The sequence below is a fragment of the Erythrolamprus reginae genome, chromosome 6 (assembly GCF_031021105.1).
Source record: "Erythrolamprus reginae isolate rEryReg1 chromosome 6, rEryReg1.hap1, whole genome shotgun sequence".
Lineage (NCBI taxonomy): Eukaryota > Metazoa > Chordata > Lepidosauria > Squamata > Dipsadidae > Erythrolamprus > Erythrolamprus reginae.
Window position 1 is genome coordinate 62,487,707 of NC_091955.1, and position 21,600 is coordinate 62,509,306.

Below are 21,600 nucleotides of genomic sequence, written 5' to 3' on the forward strand. Positions count from 1 at the left end.
CACTACCAGTGCGCTCCGCACGTGCTCTGTGTCTCTGGTGGGTCTGTGCGTGTGCCCAAGCAAGATTCTGCACATGCACAGGGAGAAAAGTCTCACGAAGGGATGCGTGCACTCATGCTGGTTTTCTTTCCTTCTATGCATGCGCGGAAGCAAAAAAATAACTGAAAATCACCGAAATCTCGCACGTCCGCACATCCTCTTGCAAAATTTTGCTTCCTGAGCATCTGCAGAAACCAAATCTCGCTCTGACACACGTGGCTGGCCGCTGGTCACTGTTTTGTCTGGGTCACTCCAGAAACCAATACCAACCCAAAAAGAGAAGCCAGACACACTGGTAAAAGGCTGGTAAAATTCAAGATTAGATTAGATTTAGATTTATTGGATTTATATGCCGCCCCTCTCTGCAAACTCGGGGCGGTAACTGAAAATGTCCTTACAAACAGGAAAATGCTGTATCTTCAGATATATCCACTACGGCAAAAGTCCATGCAGCAATACAGAATTCTTGCTGCCAAGCCGCGGCTGTAGATAGCAGACCTACACCTCCCACAGGCCTTCCAAAGCTGCTGGGCCACAAGCCAGGAACAGAGACGCTGAGAAACAAGACAGGATAACGCAACTCCAAACTGATAACACTCCACATGGCTTCAAGGGCTTGCCTGCCTTTTAAACCCTGCTAAGGAGGACCAAACCCAACCCCAGCTGTTCCTAATTCAGTGCTGATAATACTTCTTTAATTGCTCCTTTCTTTGATCTGACCGTCTCTGTTGCATGTCAATGACAGCTTGAGCTTCATCACCTAATGACTCCAAACTACTGGCTGGGGAAAGCCCCCCCCCCCGGGGCTCTCATGCTGTTCTCCTTCATCCCATTCCTGATTTTCCTCTCCCCCGTCCGACTGTTCAGCCCCCTCCTCTTCGCTGTCATCCTCCTCCGGGCATGGAGCCAGCAGAGACATAACCGATCCCTGAGCAGCCTCAGGCTGAACCACAACAGTCACCCAGAGCTGCACGGACATCACCATTTTCCCTACCAGAACGCCGATCCAGGTAGGAACCCAAAATTGGTTGTTGCTCTTAAAAAAACCCAGCAATCTGTTCATACATTCTCTCTCTTCTGACCTCTTCTGAAATATGCAACAGGTGGTTGTTCCTATCTACTCTCTTTTTTTATACATTTTAGGCACTTCACTTGCTTATTTATTTGACCCTTTGTGGAGTACGATACTGAGAGGCGATCATCAATGATTTCATCATCTTATCTGCCCCCTTGAATTCACTGAGTAGCATTATGGTGGTATTTTTATCCAGGAATCAAATTCTTCCCATACCTTACAATGCAAAGTTATGGGCACTGGCAGGGCCGCCGATAGGGGGGTACTACTGGTAGTGGGGTACTGGGCCTGGGCATGAGGGGGGGGCGGTTTTGCCCACTGTCGCACATGCGCAGTACCGGCCCTCTCTTCCCGGCTGCCTGCCTCACCAACGAAAAAGGCGGGCCCTCTGGCCCTCGCGAGGCAGGACTCGAAGAAGCCCCGACGGAGCCTTTGGCAGCGCGGTCCTCCAGTCCCAGAGTAAAGCGTGCGGCGAAGGTAGGAGCCCCTTCGGGGTGGCGGTTGCAACTTGAGCTTGTGTTAAATTTTGTTTCTTTCCTAAGCAGCCTTCTGTGTAAAAAAATCCATTTGGGAACGACTCGTTCCCAAATGGATTTTTTTACACAGAAGGCTGCTTAGGAAAGAAACAAAATTTAACACAAACGCAAGTTGTAGGCTTCGCACGCGTGCGCCAGTGTCCCCCAAAAGCCCCCCCCTGCGCACCCTTTTCCAAGGGCGCGCCCGAAGCCGCCCCCGCCCCCGCGCCCCCAGCGCCTCTAGCCCCCTAACGCCCCCGTGGCTACTCGCTGCTGCCCTCGCCCGCCCGTCCGCTCTACCTCTCTTCCCTGCAGGCATTCTCACAGCGGGGGCCACCGCGCTCTCTCCATCTCCCTGCTAGCCTGCCCGGAGCATTCAAAGTAAGAGCGAAGGTTTTTCTTACTTTGAATTTTCCGGGTTGGGCTGGCAGCAGAGGGGTGGAGAGAGAGCGCGTCAGCCCACGCGCCCGACATTCCAGGCGCCGTCCCCTGACCCCGGTTTCTTGGATTCCTGGTGGCGGCGACCGAGCCCTGACCAGCGGGCTCCCGACCGAGCCCTGCGGCGGGAACGTAGCGAGTGGGGCACTCCCCGCCCGGCTGCGGCTCTTGTAACTCGGCCCGGGATGGGTGTGACTCTACGGGCTGCCCTCGTCGGGGAAAGGGAGGGGAGGGGAGGGGAAGAGAGGGCCAGGAGGACACAGAAGGGAAGGAAGGAAGGAAAAATAGGGAGGGAAGGGAAAGACGGAGGGGAAGGAAGGGGAAGAGGGAGGAGAAGGAAACAGGAAGAAGAGATAGGTTGGTTGGAATGAAGGAAGAAGGGAAAGAAGGAGAAAGGGGAAGGGAAGGAAGGAAGGGAAGGAAAAGAGGGAGGGGGGGAGGAAGGAAGGAGAGATAGGTTGATTGTAATTGAAAATTACAATTGAAAGTAATTGAAAATTACTTTCGCCAGCCTCCGGAGAACGAGAGAGAGAGCGATGACAGAACAAGATAGAGAGAAAGTGAGAGAGAGAGAGAGAGAGAGAGAGAAATAGGGGGAGAGAAAGAGATAGCAAGAGAAAGAGAATGAGAGAAAGAGTGTGAGAGAGAAAGCAAGAGAGAGAAAGAAAACAAGAGAGGGAAAGTGAGAAAAAGAGAGAGAGAGAAAGAGGGGGAGAGATAGAGAAAGAGAAAGAAAAGAGAGAGAGATCAGAAAGGAAGGAAGAGTGAGAGAGGAAGAAAGCAAGATAGAGAAAGAGAGAGAGAAAGAAAGAGATGAGATAGGAAGGAAGAGAGAGAGAGAGGAAGAAAGCAAGAGAGAGAAAGAGAGAGAGAGAGAAAGAAAGAAAGAAAGAAAGAAAGAGAGAGATGAGAGAGGAAGGAAGAGAGTGAGAGAGGAAGAAAGCAAGATAGAGAAAGAGAGAGAGAGAAAGAAAGAGAGGGGAAGAAAGCAAGATAGAGAAAGAGAGAGAGAGATAGAAAGAGAGAGAGAGAAATGAGAGAGGAAGGAAGAGAGTGAGAGAGAGGAAGAAAGCAAGATAGAGAAAGAGAGAGAGAGGTGGAAAGAAAGAAAGAGATGAGAGAGGAAGGAAGAGAGTAAGAGAGAGGAAGAAAGCAAGATAGAGAAAGAAAGAAAGAGATGAGAGAGGAAGGGAGTGAGAGAAAGAGAAAGAAAGCAAGAGAGAGAAAGAGAAAGAAAGAGATGAGAGAGGAAGGAAGAGAGTGAAAGAGAGGAAGAAAGAGAGAGAGAGAAGAGTGGAAGGAAGAGAGAGAGAAATGATAGAAAAAAGGGGAGAAAAAAAGAGAAATGAGAAAATGATTGAGGCAGAGAATGACAGAAAAGAGAGAGAAACAGAGAGAGAGAGGTGATTCTTGATTTAAAGCATATGGTAAAAGCACTTAAATAATAACAGAGAAAAAAACCCAGCCCTCACCTGTTTTTATTAATAGTTTTTCTGGTTGTTTTAGTTTTAATAGTAATGGATTTTGGTTTTTTAAAATTATTATTGACAAAATTGAACGGGTCCAAAGACGGGCTACAAGAATGGTGGAAGGTCTTAAGCATAAAACGTATCAGGAAAGACTTCATGAACTCAATCTGTATAGTCTGGAGGACAGAAGGAAAAGGGGGGACATGATCGAAACATTTAAATATGTTAAAGGGTTAAATAAGGTCCAGGAGAGAAGTGTTTTTAATAGGAAAGTGAACGCAAGGACAAGGGGACACAATCTGAAGTTAGTTGGGGGAAAGATCAAAAGCAACCTGAGAAAACATTATTTCACTGAAAGAGTAGTAGATGCTTGGAACAAACGTCCAGCAGACGTGGTTGGTAAATCCACAGTATCAGAATTTAAACATGCCTGGGATAAACATATATCCATCCTAAGATAAAATACAGGAAATAGTATAAGGGCAGACTAGATGGACCATGAGGTCTTTTTCTGCCATCAGTCTTCTATGTTTCTATGTTTCTATTAATTTCTTTTAATAAAAAAGAAGGGATTTATTTATTTATTATTTCTATGCCAGTCCCAAGTTTTTCCTTATTTCCAGATTGCATTTCTTCTTGGTGAGGTTCCGCCCATTGCTTCTTGTACTACCTTCAGGTGGCATGGAGAATAAATAGATGCCATCTGCTCTGTGGCAGCCCTTTAAGGATTGGGAAACTACTATTATATTCCCCCTCAGTTTTCTATTTATTGAGTTAAACATACTCATTCTCTTAGCCCTTGTTCATAGGATTTAGCCTCTAGGCCAGGGGTGTCAAACTCAATTTCATTGAGGGCCACATCAGGGCTGTGTTTGACCTCAGAGGGCCGGGGGAGGGCTTGCCCAGGGTGTGTGGCCATGGTGGGCATGGCACCGGATTTGGGGGGCAGTAGTTTTAAAATGGCCGGGGGGGGCAGACACTTAGGCTGTATGGGGCCCCAAAATTCCTGATGGTGGCCCTGGGCACTGGCACTGTATTTATTAGTAAATTTATGTCCTTTATATCTTCGAGACCACCTTCTACCACATACCTCCCAGTGACCGGAAAGAACCCATAGGTTTGGTGTCATTCAGTTCAGTCAGCTAAACAATGTCAGCTGGCAGGTCTTCTCTGTGTTTGCCCCAACTCTCTGAAATCAGCTACCTCATGAGATCTGCACTAGCCCCACTTTATTGGCCTTTCAGAAAGCCTTAAAGTCCTGGCTTTTCTGACAGGCCTGGGACCATTGACCGCAGGGGGAATGATTAGTGAGGTCAGCAAATGAATGTATGGATGATTGTAACTATTTTAATAGTGAAACATTCTTTATATTGATCTATATCTGTTTTGTGTTATGAGCTGCCCTGAGTCCCTGGGGAGTGGGATGGAATAGAAAATTAATCAATTAATTAAATATACTACTGCAGACAGTGGTCGTGAATTCTGCAATCCTTTCCTGTATTGGTTGTCCCATCACTACCTGCTTACCAGGTCTCTTCTTCTATACAGGTAGTCCTTGACTTATCACAAACGAGCCCCAAAATTTCTGTTGCTAAGTGAGACAGTATTAAGTGAATTTTGCCCCATTTTATGATTTCTCTTGCCACAGTAGTTAAGTGAATCAATGCAGTTGTTAAGTTAGTAATATGGTTAAGTGAATCTGGCTTCCCCATTGACTTTGCTTGTCAGGAGGTTCATTATAAATGAGACAGTTGCCAAGCATCTGAATTTTGATCAGGTGACCATGGGAATGCTGCAACTACTGTGTGAAAAAAAGTCATACATCACTTTTTCAGTGCTTTGAACAGTCAATAAATGAATTGTTGTAAGTTAAGGACTAACTGTGCTGCTTTATTTCTTTACTAATACCTATCGTTCACTTGATATAGCTAAAGCCATTGAAATATGTGGGGGACTGGGGAAGAGCAAAGATGACAACCTGCTTACATGGTGTACATTTATTCTTACAGAATGAATGGGATTGAATTAGTCTTCAAAATTAAGGGAAATGGAGAGTAAAGAGACAATGAATGAGGCAATTTTTATTTCAATGACCGACTGTCTATGCTTCTAGGAATCTAACAAGTAAATAGCAAATGTACCTGTGCCTTTCATATGACAAATTAAATCTAGGAGAATTCTCCCCCCCCTCCCCCATTGAGATGAAGCTTGTGAGAAATGGAAGATTTCTCCTTCACTCATAGATTTTTGCTGAAGATGTTGATTATTGGTTATGTGTAGCCAATGAACTTAACAGTAGAAGACAAACATCTGCATAAAGGAGCTCTTTGCGGTGGATTAATTTTTAAAGATTTATTTTCATGTATATTTCCAATTTTCTGGCTGTTTCACTGAAGTGAGAATTGGGGCTATTAAGCAAGGAATTACGATCTGGATCCGGCCAAGATAAGAATATTGTTGATTTCTATGGGTTTTAATTGTTTATATTGCTTTTAAATTGCTGTACACAACCCAGAGTTCGGGAGTTGTGGGACTTATAAATAAAACAACAAACGAAGAGCAAATAATATGAATTACACCTAGTTCATATGGAATCATATTGTCCAGCCTTACCTGTTATGTGTAGCCAATGAACATTAGAAGACAGACATCTGCATGAAAGAGTTCATTGCGGTGGATTAATTTTTAAATATTTATTTTCCTGTATCTTTCCAAATTGCTGGCTGTTTCACTCTAGTAAAAACTGGGGCTATTGAGCAAGGAATTACGATCTGGATCTGGACAAGATAAGAATATTTTTGATTTCTACGGATTTTGTTTATATTGTTTTTAAATTGCTGTACGCCGCCCAGAGTCCGGAAGGAGTTGGGGGGCTTATAAATAAAATAACAAATGCTTAGTGTTGCGGTACTGTGGGAGAAGATACCAAGTTCTTTCTACCAAGCTATTTAGTTTTATTCCCATCTCCCACTTCTCCATTTTCCACCGCTCTCAGATGTCTAAATATTAAAAGTTTGGTGTCGTTTACTGTTTGATTTCATTTCATCAACACATTTAAAACAGGAACATTAAGATTTTTAACTCAAATAAGTTTACAGAATAAATGAGTAGTCTTGTCCCAGCAGAATACCTTAAAATATCTCAGCATTGCTGCAGGCAATGAAGTAGGAAGGGATATGTGGAAGAAAAGACTTGTGGGAGCAGGGTGTGGAAAATCACTGTAGAGAGGAGAAAAGCAGCTGGTAAGATATGTTTATAGAAAAAGCAAACACGGTAGGTTTTTTAGCCTTTCCTATTTCCCATTTAATTCAACTATTTTCTAGCTGAAAACTCTTTTTCCCAACTCAAGATCAAAACGTTGAGATAATATATTGTGCTTCAACACGACACATACTATTACTATTACATACTATTTTATTACCTAACATTTTAGTCACAAGAGATATATTGTGGATAAAGAACATACAACTCAAAAAAAGCAATCGAATAGGGAACTTATTTTGCTTAGGAGTAACCTTAAAAACCAACTCGCCGTTTACTTGATGCTTAAGACGACGTTGTAGATCGCCTTGTGAGAGAATATCAGAATGTAAACTTGATATTCCAAATATGTCACGCGAGTAACGGCAGCTTCATTTTACAACGGTTACCTCCACAGTGTAGCAACATTATTCACTACTTTTACCACGGAATACAGAAATTGTAAACTGACACCGAGGACTCCTCCGAAACAGTATAAAAACACGAAGCTTCTCTTCAAGAACAAATGGTTTTTTCAAAGCTATCACGATACACCGAACTAACGCCAGCCGAGACAGTTCAAGCTACCACAGTCAGCTTGGTAAATCCCCTAGCAGCACTTTCTCCCGCTGCCGCTGGCGTCAGTTTCTAAGCTTTAACAATCCACAGCGACCTTCCTTTCCACCTTAACTCGCTTATCAACTTATCCGCCGCTCCAGCCAATAATTTTCCTTACTGCAAGAAGGGGGAGGAGCTTCCAGCAAAATATGCTAAGTAATTGTGGACTATTTGCATAACACTCGAGACGGCCGGCCCGCGGATTGGCCGGCGAAAGAATGCAGTTCGCACGTCCGTCCCCCTCAAGCTTTTTTTCCCCACAGGAGGCGTGGCCAAGAGAGTGGGAGGGGGAAAGCACAGCTCATTTGCATAACGGCCCAGCACATGCTGTAGGCTGTGCGAGGGGTTTTTTTTTCCCGAATCATCGGCGGCAGTGGAAGCGGACGGGAGCACTTGTAGCAGCGCTCTGGAACCACCGGCGGCGAAAAGAGTTCTACTCGCAGGTACTGCTGCAATCCCAAAGGGGGGGAGGGGGGAGCGAGCGGGTGTTGGATATAGGTCAGGTTTTGTGTTGGAAACGGTTGGCAGCCAGCCGCAGCCGATAACACCTAAAGACAATTCTCCTCAGGCATTTTTTATGAGGAAAGACTCTGTCTCCTTTTTGTCGATCCCCCTCCGACTTGCCTTGTCCAAATCGCTGACGCGGTGGAAAACAATTTCCGGAGCCCTCACCGCCGCTCCCGGCGGTAGTTTCTGCTCGCTCCTCACCGTTCCCCTCCCCCCGGTTGGTCGATGGGTGGCGGTTTCCTGTGTCCTGGCAGGAAGCGTGTGCCTGAGCATGCGCATTGCATAAGCGCGCCTGAAACCCTCGTTTCTAGTGTTGCACGACGAGGAGGCTTTTTTCGGAGGAGGCGGCCATTTTCCCGTTTTAAGAGCAGTCGAGGACACCTGATTTGGGTCTCACGGAATCGGTTAGTGATGTTGCTATTTAAATTTACATCGTTGCTGCTGAAGTCTGACTGAAATGACATTGGCTGGGTTAGCCTGTTTTTTGATGTCATTTGAGTTTAAGGTAAGTACGGTGGGACGATTTTGTTTGTCTTTTTAACACAGGTTTAATTTTTATTGATTAACATGTAAATATTTGGATATCACTGCTCTCTACTTATGTTATGTAAATACATACTATAATACTATAGTTTGACTAAATAAATAAATAAATAATATTAATTAGTTGTATACGTTCAGTTTTTTAAAAAATGTCCTGGTTTTTAGCCCTGAGAAGGAGCTGAATACACACAAAGTGAAAGTACTCATGGGATCCTTCAAGATTTAGACTAAACTTAGAAAGTAATAATACAATTAATAATAAGGTAGAGCTTTTAGTATTATGGAAGTTAACAGTTTACTCATTTTGCTCTTTGGATGATTGGACAATGAAAATGACCTTTTTCATTTCAGTAAAAAATGTTTTTCCAGTTGTGGATTGTGTTCAAAAAGTTGGATTTTCAAGAGGAGTGTTATCTTGTGTATTTTTGCATTCTATGTAATGTTAATATATGTTAATGTTTCTGCTTTTGTTTATTCAAGGGGCCCAGATTGTTGGTGCAATATGCTGATTCTGTAAACCGCTTAGAGAGGGCTGTAAAAGCAATATGAAGCGGTATATAAGTCTAAATGCTAACAAAACATTAACATGTATATAAGAGAAAATATTTGTTTTCATTTATAAATAAAAGTAGTCATAAATTGAAAAGATATTTACTTGAAATGATATTTGCTATGGATTTAAACTCCGCTGCTAAAATATTGACAAAATTGACAAAAATGTAAATTGAGAGGCTATTTGGCAATCCAGTACTGCTAGAGTATAAAAGAAAAACTTGGTTAGACTTATAGCATTTAGACTTATAATTATTTAATTCTCAATTATGCATTACTTAGAAACTTGTAAAAATTACTTTAGTTTTGTAGTTTAAAATAAAAATGCCTCACATAAGTGTTTTCTGGAACTATTTCTGCTAATTTATGGCTTTTTTTTAATTCTGGGAAAATGGTATGGCAATTTTGCCATGCTTATAATTATGACAATTATATCAAAATTAGCAGTATTTTAAAATATTTAACTTTTGAAATGGCTACACTCTTATATGACCTCTAGTTTTTTAACAAGATAAATAAGAGAGCTCCCTTTGTTTTGCATTATGAGTGTCTGTTTTATTCACAAATAACTTTCTTTGCTTTTATTTTAAAACCAGCATGGTAGTATCAGCAAAATTATCTCAATTTAACAGTAAGTATGCTATCCACTCTGAAACATGGTAGATAATGTTGCTGGTTTTTAGTTTCTGTTGTGGATAATACATAGATGGGGAGATTTAAACTGCTATATTTTATGAAACTTCAAACTGTGGGCACAATCTTCTGTATGAATAAGCAATTAAAAGGTTCCAAATCTCCTTGTTTTGTGTTCAAGGATTATGCATCAGTTTATTGTGAAGTAATAGAAAAACTGTATGTCGTGTACATGCATATCTTTCATTCTTATACATTATAATACAAAGAAGAGCGAATGTTGTAATGCTCACTGATTATTCATTATGGCGTTATGTCTTGGTATCTCTGAGACTAAGAATCACAATGGGAAAATGACATATCAGTGCCCTACTTGGAAGTGTGTGGACACTATACTATATGCCTTGGGAAAAAGCTTGCTCTGTATCTCTATATCAATTTATTTTTATTTCACATTTATAAGTTCTGTAAATGACTTTTTGTAAAATATAAATTGTTCTTAGTCTTTGAGAGGGAATGATATTCTTTCTCTTCTGATTTGGAGGAAGCTTTGTTTTTTTAATTTATATTTTTCCATTCTGTCAAAAGATCTCAAATTTCTTTGGAATGATGCCAAAATTTAATATGCACAACAACTCTGTGAGGTAGGTTAATATTGATAGTATAAGAATGGCTAAACAGGTTTAATATAAATATCATGAGGGAAAAAACTTCCAAATTTCACTCATTTTCAGTTAATTTAGTTTCTCATGTAAGAAAAAAGAATTGCAAATATTATTTCCTTCCAAGCCAAACATACTGGAAAAATATTCTAAATTATTTTCACTCCCAGTGGGGATAGAAAGGTACTCTCTTTAATAGTAAGGGAAACCTTTTGTTAAGTGTTTTTCCAAGTTCTGTATGTTTAGGTATTTTCAGTATTGCTGCATTAATCTGATTCTAATTCCCCATTTTGAAAAAAACTTGCTTTGACTTGTTTGTTTTGTTGGAAAAGAAGTGATGCATTGCCAAGAACATATTTTAGATTGGTTCAATATTTTGGGTTACCATAAATTATTTTGTCTAAAACTACTCAGTGGGGTAACCAATCTGGTAGAATTATTGAGGCTATGGAAATGACTAGTAACTCTATACTCAGTTTTCCCTCTGGCAAATAGATGACACCACAGCTGCCCCATGGAAGCTGTGTCATGATTGTGCTCATAAAACTCCATACGTAACAAATTGCCCTTCTCAGAAAAGGTGAGACAAGCATGAGCCTCTCTCCTGAGTGACTGCGTTGACTAGAAATGTTTGAAAATGTAAGCTTTCATCAGTTCTTTCAAAACTGATTATTAAGCCCTAATGTATTTAAATTTAAAATTACACTTTCAAGTATTCTATTATTGATACTCTTATGGTTAAAGAGAATGTCTGATAAACCTTCATAAAGGTTTATGCTTTTTATTGTTATGCCTTCATATATTTGTGTCAGATAAGAAAAAAACAAAAACTTATAAATCAAACTTATAAATCAAAATATATGAATATTCCAAATAGCCAATGATAGTAAGAGATGATAATAATTATGATTTGTTAATAAATAAATATAATAGTAATGTATAGTAAATTTTTATCCTTGTAAATTAATATCAATCAAAAAGGCTATCATCCAGACGCAATAAGGGTGTTTCATGTGGTTTGCAAGGAGAATCCCCAATGTTTGCAGTTATATAGAGGAGAGTAAAAAAGACGCAAAGCAGATAGAGAATTCTAAACAGCCCCTGAAGATGTTGTATTCTCCGTGCTTCTGACTGCTGGCTAAAAGAGAGGAATGGAAAAGTAAGATAATAGAGAATTTATGAAGGAGAACATGGACGATTAGAACCTTGACATGTGTTTATATACCGTACATTGCAACACTTCATTGTGGTAGTTACTTTAACCTAGGGAATTTTAAGTCATAAGGCTATGTCCAACATTAATTTTATTCATGCAGTGAAACATCTATTTCCTTCTATGTTTATTTCACACGCTCTAAGTTGTTCTGAATCCTAATGCTCTATAATACATTTAGGAGGTATGAAGAAACCATATTGCTGAAAAAGCAGTAAACCCCAGTAGAATGTTACGGCTGATGTAGAGTTTCCTGCAATTGCCCATAACTATCACCGCATACCTATACTGCAAAGGGGTAGTCGAATAGTCATAAATTGCAGATGGCCATAGGTGAACTGACATAAACATCACCCGAAACCCAATTATGGATCTTGCATGCTGGTTGGTTGATCCAACTTCCTGTTCTGTGCTTTGCTGTTTGAGCGTTCTCTAGTCAACAAACAACAGACAGATATCTTTCGTCATCTACAATGTCAGAGAAGTCTGCTTGACCCTTGAAAATTTGATGTATTATATTGACTGAAACTGCCAAGAAAAATTCATTAAAATTGTTCATTTCTTAACATTCCAAATTGTCAACTTAAATATTCTAACCTAATTTTACAATACCAAGGATGGTATATTATGCGAATTTGGAGACTTTTGTTTTTTATAAATTATGTATTTTATATTACACTACAGTAAGACTGTGCACCAAACTGCAAATATAGCAGCAGTGCAGAAGTAGTATTTCATTTATTTTTTTACTGAATTTGTGTTCCACCATCTCACTATCAAATGACTGGGCAGCAGCTTACAATACCATAAATAACAGAACAAGTAGTATGAATAAAAAGGTAGGTAGAAAGTAAAATATTTGCATTTTACTATACTATACTGTATAATGCTCTACATTTGCAGCTATCCAGACTTCCTGATTACTCTGTTTTGTTTTACTTCTTATATGCTGTTAAGTGACCACATCCAAATGATATAAAGATCAGTGTTTCTTTAATATAAAGATTGCATAGTAATTTTAAGAATTCCATCTCAGGAGAAAATATTGTTAAGCATGTATTTACACTACCATGCACATATCCATAAAATATTACATGAGAAGCAAACACTAATATTAAGTGTGGTTGATTAATAAATGAACATAATAATGGGAAGAATTTTTCCCCTCTTCCAATCACCATAAGTGATTCTCCCAAAATCTTACTAGTGATTTTAAAGTATATCATTCATTATGATGAACTATAAACTATATAAATCATTATATAAGAGCATTTTTAATTACTGCTAAAAATAATAATTGCAAGGTTGACACCTATTAAGGAACTTGGAATCCCATCATTGTTTAAAGCAGTATCAAAATGTTATTTTTATTTAGACATTATACGCTGATAGGATAGTAGCAATACTGCCAATTTTTGTATGGTATAATTATCTTACATATCTTATATTTTGAAACAAAATATTTAAAATAGAAATGATCAACTTTTTGAAAAGTTACATTATTTAAAATTAAGAAACATAGATTGCAATATATAAGTAAAAATTGTTTCTGTGGGAATTCACAAATTATCATATACTGTATAACAAAAGTTCCTTATCATAGAGAAAAACTATCTGCTGAAAAGTTTCCCTCTACAATATTCAGAATTTTCCCCTGAGGTTCCACCTTGTGTATGAAAATTGGGTATTTAGTTTTTCCTAGTTATTTTAGTTTGTATTTGGCCATTAGAAAGAATGTCTTTTACACAAGACTTAAAAGGAAGCTTCATTAGTGAAAAATAAACAGCATAACAAGAAACACTTGTCTGGACCAATTATTATTTAATAAAATTAACAATATTAACACGATTTTTATGTAAACTTTCTTAAGACAGTAATTGCATAGGTAGGCTATTTGAGTGGTTTTGTTTTTGGGTATCAGTATTCTATGTGATATCCAAGTATAAGCGTATCTATAAAATTATGTTTAAAAACAGCATAGAGAAGATATTTTCACAAATAATCTTGCTGAATTGTGAGCAGTTACAAACAGTCCTCATATATTAACTTGTGAATGAGTTTAATATTGCTCCTTTTCAGTCAGCAATTTATTGACTCCAAACAGAAATATTTACAAATGTTTACTATTATTGAATTTATGCCTGTATCATTGAACAGATTTATTTAATTTCAAAATCCAAGATTTCATTGATTTTAAGACTATAACTTTCATTTTAAAAGTTGATGCAACTGTATTTCAGAATTTTTCCAGTAGGCCATGTCTTTCTCAGCAACATAAGATAACATAATTTTAGGTACTTTTAAAAGTTTAAATTATATCCGTGCTTCTTTCTTGGAACATATTGAAATATATTTAACTTTTTAATAATAATGAAGAAGTGCAGGATATTTTTAAATAGCAAAGAAAAGACAGTAACCATAAATTTTTTTAAAATCCCATAAACATTTTTAGTTCATATGGAAACTATTTTTAAAAATATATTTATTTGATTTATTTATTTATTTTATTTTTATGCCACCCTTCTCCTTAGACTCAGGGCGGCTTACAACATGTTAGCAATAGAATTTTCTAACAGAGTCAACATATTGCCCCCACAATCTGGGTCCTCATTTTACCCAGCTCGGAAGGATGGAAGGCTGAGTCAACCTTGAGCCGGTGATGAGATTTGAACCGCTGACCTACAGATTTAATATAAATATTAACATAAAGTTTATATTACAAATAGCAACACTGTTGTTTTGATTAAAAACTTAATTATCTTTAAATGGTTAAAGTGTATAGTTCTGGCAAGTTAAAGTATATCATACAACATCCAGAAATACAGCCTCTAACATTTCAGAGGATAGATATTAATAACTCCAAAGGTTTTACAGGAAATTGTCTACATAACCAATATACAACTCCAAGATCTGCATTAATATCTTGTCCCTTGAATATACAGTACTTAGCAAAATATTTTCCATTGAAAGGGTGCTAGAGCAATCTTGATTGGCTAAGACCTGTTGGTGGCAGGGCAGAATCAATAATACTGAATGGAGTTTTTACCAAAAACTCAGAAAACTAATATATCTAATGATTTTTTTTTTGTGGAGAAATATCAGGATGGAGTACAAAATACAGCAGAAAGTAATTCAGGTGCAAAATCAGTCAACTTCTTTAAATATTGCTTCATTTTTAAAAATATATTTTTGTGTTTTTGAACTATATTCTGTGTTTGGTAAAAGTGAATTGTAACTAGTTGCTTGGAGAGTCTCCTTCCCTCTAAGCCCCTAGTTAGGATTTTTTTATATTGTTCTTTAAAATATGTCTTATGGACATAGCTGCAGTTTACTGATGAGTTTAGATTTCTATGTTCTACAAATAAGCAGTCTGGATCAGCGGAACATTCTCTCAGCATGGAGACTATCTGGGTATTAAATTTTGTAGTATTTTTTTTGTCTCCATGTTTTCAGTGCTTTTTAAGGAAAATCTTCTGACCTACTGAAAGCTAATGTTTTAGAGGAAAACAAAATAAGCTTGAAAAGTACCCATTTCCTCTTCTTGCACTAGTGTTCTATTACAACATAATTGTATCTACTGAGAGGAGAGTGTATGTAATAATACCAAAGGTAAATCTAAATGGTCTTACCCTCTTATTTATGAGATAATGAAAATTGAGTGGCAAAGCAAATACAACCCAACCATAGATTGTTTATTAAATAGCTGGCTGCTGCTGGGCAAATTTTTGGTGCTGGATTTTTGCTGAACGGAGCATTTCTGTAGATACACAAAGAATAATTGTTAAACATTGTTCCCTCTCTTCTTGCCTTGTATTAAAATGAAGAAAAGCCATTGAAAATCTGGTTTCCACCTACTTAATTCTATAATTTTGAACGGCATTATAATTCTCCAGTTAAAAATTAGCTTCGATGTTGAGTGGCAGTTGATAATTCCAGTAGTATTACGAGTGATTTCAGTATATTCTTTATTTCAACATTCCACCCTCTTTTTCCCCTTAAAATTCTGCACATATCTATGAGTAACAATCCTACTTATAAATAAAACTGGTCCAACCGAAATTGCATGTTTTTGTGGGAACGAGGTTTCCCACAATTAGGAATTGGGAGACAATGTTGTTTTTGCTGTTTTCCTAAGATAATCAAGTGGATGCAACTTACTGATTTGTTCATGTTAATTGATTGTGGCTACATTTCTATTTTAAAATATCAGTTATTTAAACTATTATAATTTTATGTGGATCTAGGAATTGCATCATTATATTATGCCATTTCATATTAAACCTCTTCATCATTTAAGAGTATCTTTTTCTTTAACATTAATAAACTTATTTATTTATTATTTATTTATTTATTAGATTTGTATGCCGCCCCAATGGTCATTTTTCTTACATTTGTGTTGGTACAGTTTTGTATTTTTTAATTTTTTATACGCTTATTAGATTTTTGTTGGGGTTTGTTTTTGCTTTTGAAAATATAGAATCCTGTAATTTTCTTCTCCCCTTCAATTATTAGAAAATTCAGTTTTATCTGATTATCTAATCTATTTTATTTTCTGTTACAACGAAAACTTGGTTAAGTCTTTGTAAGAGAGTACTTGTAACCCTTCCCCAGGACAAATGCCAATTAGTACAGGTTGTGTTCTACAGATAGCCCTCAACTTACAAACACAATTGGGACTGGAATGTCCATCATTCAGCAATGTGGTTGTTAAATGAATCACACAATTTTATAACCATTTTCCCTCAGTTGTTAACCAAATCACACAGTTAAGCAAATCCAATTCAACTTTGCCTTTTGCAAACTCTCTTGGAAGGCTGCATATGGCAGTCACATAATACAATCATCATAAATAATATGTTAGTAACCAAGTGCTCTAATTTTTATCAGGTGACTGAGAATAGTGCAACAGCCATAAATCTTCATTTAAAGCGAAGAACTTTAAGAGAGAGTTATGTCTAAAGTCAAAATGTTCTAGAGATCAGTCTTCACTTAATGACCATTCATTTGGTAACCTGCATTACGATGATGCTAAAAAGTAACTTATGGCAGGCAGTACTTGCACTTATAACTCTTGCAGTGTCTTGCAGTCTCATGGTTACTATTTGTAAACTTCTCAGTTGCTTTGGACAAGGAAAATCAATGGACGGATGTAACAAATTGAAGTCACACAATGTTTCATTTAACAATCACTGATTTGTTTAACAACTACAGCAAAAAAGTTGTAAAAATTGGGTATGGTTTCATGATGTCTCACTTGATTACACCACTTAATGACAAATTTTCCAGGCCCTATTACAGTTGTCAGTAGAAGTGTACTAGTTTTAGAAATTTCCTATGCATCACACCCTTTTCTTTTTTTCTTAGTGTATCTCTTCCTTTTTTGTTGTTCCTCTTTTGTTGTTTCTATTGTTCCTGGTCAACTTTTCTGTTATGGCAGACATTTTCCAAACTCCCTGGAACATGCCTGCTACCTTCATACCGCTTAAAAAAATATCTTCATGAAATGCTACATTGATGGTTATTAAAAGTCTTTCTTAATTTCTTATATGTCAGTAAAAAACCTCCTGAGCCATTTCAGCCAGGTTCTGGTGTGTCATTCTATTTTATTTCAACTGCTTTTGTTTATGATTTGCTGGTGAGTAAGGCAAGCCATCATTTATCAGTATTGGTGTTGTTGGACTTGTCACAGAAGCCTTCTTTGATCATTGAATTCTATCATGTTTAGCTTTAATAAGTATTAGCTATATGGTTAATGTTATGTTTTTCTCATTGTGCTTTTCGATTATATAGAAAGGACTTTCTCTAAACCTTTCACTTTATCTGTGAGTGTTCCTCAGGATGATATAGAATAATAGGGTTGAAAGAAACCTTGGAAGTCTTATAGTTCAACCAAGACTCAAAGCAAGAGTCCCTATGTCATTTTAGTCAAATCACTGTCCAATCTCTTCTTCAAACCTCCAGTGATGAAGCATCCATAACTTCTGGAATCAATTTGTTCCATTGCTTGCTTGTTCTCACTGTCAGGAAATTTCTCCTTATTTCTAAGTGAATTTCTTCTTGGTTAGTTTCCATTCATTGCTTCTTGTACTACCTTCAGGTACTTTGGAAAATAGATTGATTCCCTCTTCTTTGTGGCAGCCTTAGATATTGGAAGACTGGTACATCATCACCAGTCCTTCTCTTCGTTGGATTAGACATGCCCAGTTCCTGCAATCATTTCTGGCTTCCAGTCCCCTAATCTTTATTGTTTACTCTTTTCTAGAGTCTAATTTTTATTTTGTGCCAGTCAAAACTCAATGCAGTATTCCAAATGTGGTCTTACCAAGGTATTATAAAGTGGTACTAACTAAGTGATCTCTTGACTACCCCTGTGTTAATGAAGCCTACTACTTTTTATTATTGGCAGCTGCAGAACACTGTTGTTGTTCACTAGAATTTCTAGATCCCTGTCACAATTACTGTTGCTGAGCCAGGTACTATCTATCCATATCTGTCCATTTGGTTTTTTTCCTTGCCTAAATATAAAACCTTACATTGAATTTCATTTTGTTGGGTAGGGTCCAGTGTTCAAGTCTGTCAAGATCCTACTGAATCTTGAGCCTGTCTTCTGGAGTGTTGGCCTTTCCCACCAGCTGGATGTTGTTTGCAAATTTGATGAGTTCCTCATATCCCCTTATCTCAGTCATGTATGAAAATGTTGAAGTCTACTGGGCTTAAGACAAAACATTGAGGTGCCTTACTGCATATTTCCCTCCATGTAGATGTAGTTCCATTGAGAACTATACTTTGAATGCAGTTGGTCAACCAGTTATGAATGCATCTGATAGTGATGCTGTCTAACCCACATTTTTCTATGTTATGAAGTGTAGTAGGTTGTGGTCTGTCTGCTTTATCAAATGCCTTACTGAAATCCAGATAAATTATATACACAACATTTCACTAGTCCAATTTGCCCCAAATGCAATAAGGTTTATCTGGCATGATCTGTTTTTGACAAACCCATGTTGGCTTCTCGTTATAACTTTGCTTGCTTCTAGGTGTTCACTTGATTCTTTACATCTTCCCAGGTATTCATGTTGGGCTAATTGGTCTGTAGTTTCTTGGATCCCACCCCCCTTTTTGAAAATGAACTACATCAACTCTTTTCCAGTCCTCTAGCAATTCCCTGTTCTTCAAAACCATGATTCAGTGATTCTGAGATACTGTCTTCCAGCTTCTTCAGATCCTGGAATGTAATCCATCTGGATCTGAGGATTTGAATTTAAATCTCTTTCAATTTTTATATTTATCTTTTTGGCCTTTCAGTTTAAGAGAGTTCCTTATGGAGCCATGCTGGTTTCTTCTAGGATCTCTTATTTTTCTTATTAAGTGGTATTGTGCTAGACTGGGCTTTTATAATCTCACTTTTTAAAGTTTTCCAAGTTTCTTGGTTTGGTTTCCTCTTGAATTTTTCTATGCATGAAATCCTTCCCACGTATTCTCTAATTTTGTTGCGATCAACTCTCTTAAAGTCCAAGACAGCAGTTTGATTTTGTTCCATTGCTTGTGCTTGCACTTTGTTGAATTGCAATCTAGTATGGTTACCCCCCACTAGGAGCCTTAGGGTTCTGTTTTAGGCCCACATGTGTTTACTGTATATAATCTGTTCCAGATTTCTGATACTTTTGTTGTTATTTTTCATCACTGTAAAAGTGTAAAATGAAGTTTTAGCAATGATTTTTTCCTAAGTTATTTCATTAATAAAACCACGTGAATCTGCAACTTTTCTCTTATGATCCTTAACGTTTGACTATTTCCTGATATTGAGTCAGCCAAGCAATTCTGCTTTCAGCTGTGTTTGTCTTTGGTCCAAACTAATGCAGTCCATATTGTCTTAAACCTTTTCCAGTATATAGTGTTCCCTCGATTTTTGCGGGGGATGTGTTCCGAGCCCGCCCGCGAAAGTCGAATTTCCGCGAAGTAGAGATGCGGAAGTAAATACACTATTTTTGGCTATGAACAGTATCACAAGCCTTCCCTTAACACTTTAAACCCCTAAACTGCAATTTCTCATTCCCTTAGCAACCATTTAGATTATTACTCACCATGTTTATTTATTAAAGTTTATTAAAAAATATATTTATTAAAGGTGGACAAAAGTTTGGCGATGATGTATGACGTCATCGGGCAGGAAAAACCGTGGTATAAGGAAAAAACCCGCAAAGTATTTTTTAATTAATATTTTTGAAAAACCGTGGTATAGCCGTTTCAAGAAGTTTGAACCCGCGAAAATCGAGGGATCACTGTACCTTCTTTTCTTCCTTTACCACTTGTCTACATTGATTGTGCCAGTTCAAAGTATTGGTATTGACTTTTCAGGCTTTGCTTACAAATGGTTCAAATAATCTGATTGCAGGCTTTGCTTACAAGTGATTCAGATAATCTGATTGCAACTCATATTTCAGGGTGCAATTAAAATTGCTTATTTTGCCATTTGTCAGAATCATCATTTCATGCTTTAAAACTTCCCATCTAGCTCTTCTTTGGAAGTGACTATATCTCAAGTTACAAAGACTTGTCTCCCAAGATTTTAAAAGGCCCCTAAACACTTTTTGCAGGGTCATAATGAAACTAGAACTATTTTTATACCTATTATCTAACTCAAGCCACTTAGTTGCCTGAACCACGAGATGGACAGCAGATGAACTTAATAAATATGCTAGAATTTGTTATGGTAATGCTGGAGTTTGCTTGTTGTTTATCAAATTTATTTACTGCCATGGTTCAGGTAACTCTGAGTGGCTTGAGTTAAATAATAGTAAAATTGATTGAGATACACAAATACGAGATACACAGATTGAGATAAAAGAAATGATTTTCGCTGCTTGTACAACATTTAGGTATAAATTTATATCAAATAAAAATAATGCTAAAAATAGCAATGTTCAAAAACAGATACCGTGGTCAGGATCAGTTACCAATACCTGTTTGGCCAGCAAGTTTAGATGAGGTTTTCTGTTGTGTCAGCTTGTATAACTCGCCATGTAACTAATTCAGTTTGTTATTCTGCAACTGGAAACACTTCCCAAAAAGAAGTATGGAAGCTGGAGGCATTCTTTTCCTTTACAAGACTTAAGAGACCCTCTCACCTAAAGAAAACTCACCTTAAAAAGTTTAGATGGAACATGGAATCTACTGATACCAATCCAAAGTACCCATGGGATAAAATCTTGTTTCATATACATTTTAATCTATCTCTATAGCACTTTTGGTATTAGTATTTTTGTCTCAGTTTAAGAACGAGGATAAGGATTAGGATTATTTACATTGGAGTTAGAAAATCTGTGTTGCTAATCTCCAATTCTGAAGAACCCCCAACTATCATGTCTAATGGTAAGAGAGGCAGTGACCGGCATTATATCAAAATCTTAATAATACCTCTGGTGAAATTGAAGCACCTTGACTTTTAAGTAGTACTGAATGATATTTCTTTTAATTTTCAACATTTTTTGATTATTTAAAATTTTAGCAATTCATTCTATCAGTTTAGTTTGTTTTATATGCTCCCTCCCTCCCATGAAAACAAATATAACTATTTAGCAAATATGCAAGCCTGGTGAGGTAATAGCAATTTACTATTTTTAAAAATTATTTGATGTGAATTAAAATTTACTCTGGATCTTCCAGTTAAATTACTATGTTGGAAACATGTAGTTGATTAAAAACAACCTAATACTTACCTTTTTGTGTAGCATCTTATAAAAAATTCTTTTTGTAACATTGTATTGTGTAAATGATTTAAGCAGAATTTATAATGCAGTAAGAAAAGAAAAGGAATTGAAATCAGGCTCCTCCTGCGTAGCATTTCTTGCCTGCCAGTAATATCTGGCTTCATTCCTGTAGTCAATAATATGTGACATGGACTTGCAGCTGCTTGGATTCAGTTCAGGATTAGATATTATATCCTGAGCTACGGATTGGTTCGCAGAGACAGTCTTTGTGCCTTGTGAGTTTTTTACTTCCAGCACTTGTGCCATATCTCTGCAGCACATGCACTAATAGCACTAATAGTGTATACTCCATAAGGAGGGAGGTGCTTTGTGACAAGTGTTTCACA

At 37.4% G+C, this 21,600-nt stretch overlaps 1 protein-coding gene and 3 long non-coding RNA genes across 7 annotated transcripts in view; 1 reads left to right on the forward strand and 3 right to left on the reverse strand.

Moving 5' to 3' along the window:
- Positions 1-8,204, reverse strand: part of LOC139169588 (uncharacterized) — a 34,586-nt gene extending 26,382 nt beyond the window's left edge. For both annotated transcript variants that reach the window (XR_011559494.1, XR_011559493.1), the window contains exon 1: positions 8,019-8,204. This is a non-coding gene — a long non-coding RNA (uncharacterized lncRNA). The remainder of the gene's footprint in view (positions 1-8,018) is intronic.
- On the reverse strand, positions 6,150-7,861 carry LOC139169589 (uncharacterized). Its single transcript, XR_011559495.1, has 3 exons — positions 7,187-7,861; positions 6,667-6,754; positions 6,150-6,313 (listed from the first exon to the last, which is right to left on the reverse strand). It is a non-coding gene; the product is annotated as an uncharacterized lncRNA (long non-coding RNA).
- ATF7IP (activating transcription factor 7 interacting protein) overlaps positions 7,648-21,600 on the forward strand; it is a 104,120-nt gene continuing 90,167 nt past the window's right edge. The window contains exon 1 of one of the 3 annotated variants that reach the window (XM_070755981.1): positions 7,648-7,837. The gene's annotated coding sequence lies outside the window, so the exon portion shown is untranslated. Of the gene's footprint in view, positions 8,407-21,600 lie in introns of all 3 variants that reach the window. The other 2 variants (XM_070755982.1, XM_070755980.1) reach the window with 2 other exon arrangements.
- Positions 11,190-21,301, reverse strand: LOC139169590 (uncharacterized). Its single transcript, XR_011559496.1, has 3 exons — positions 21,224-21,301; positions 15,134-15,261; positions 11,190-11,429 (listed from the first exon to the last, which is right to left on the reverse strand). It is a non-coding gene; the product is annotated as an uncharacterized lncRNA (long non-coding RNA).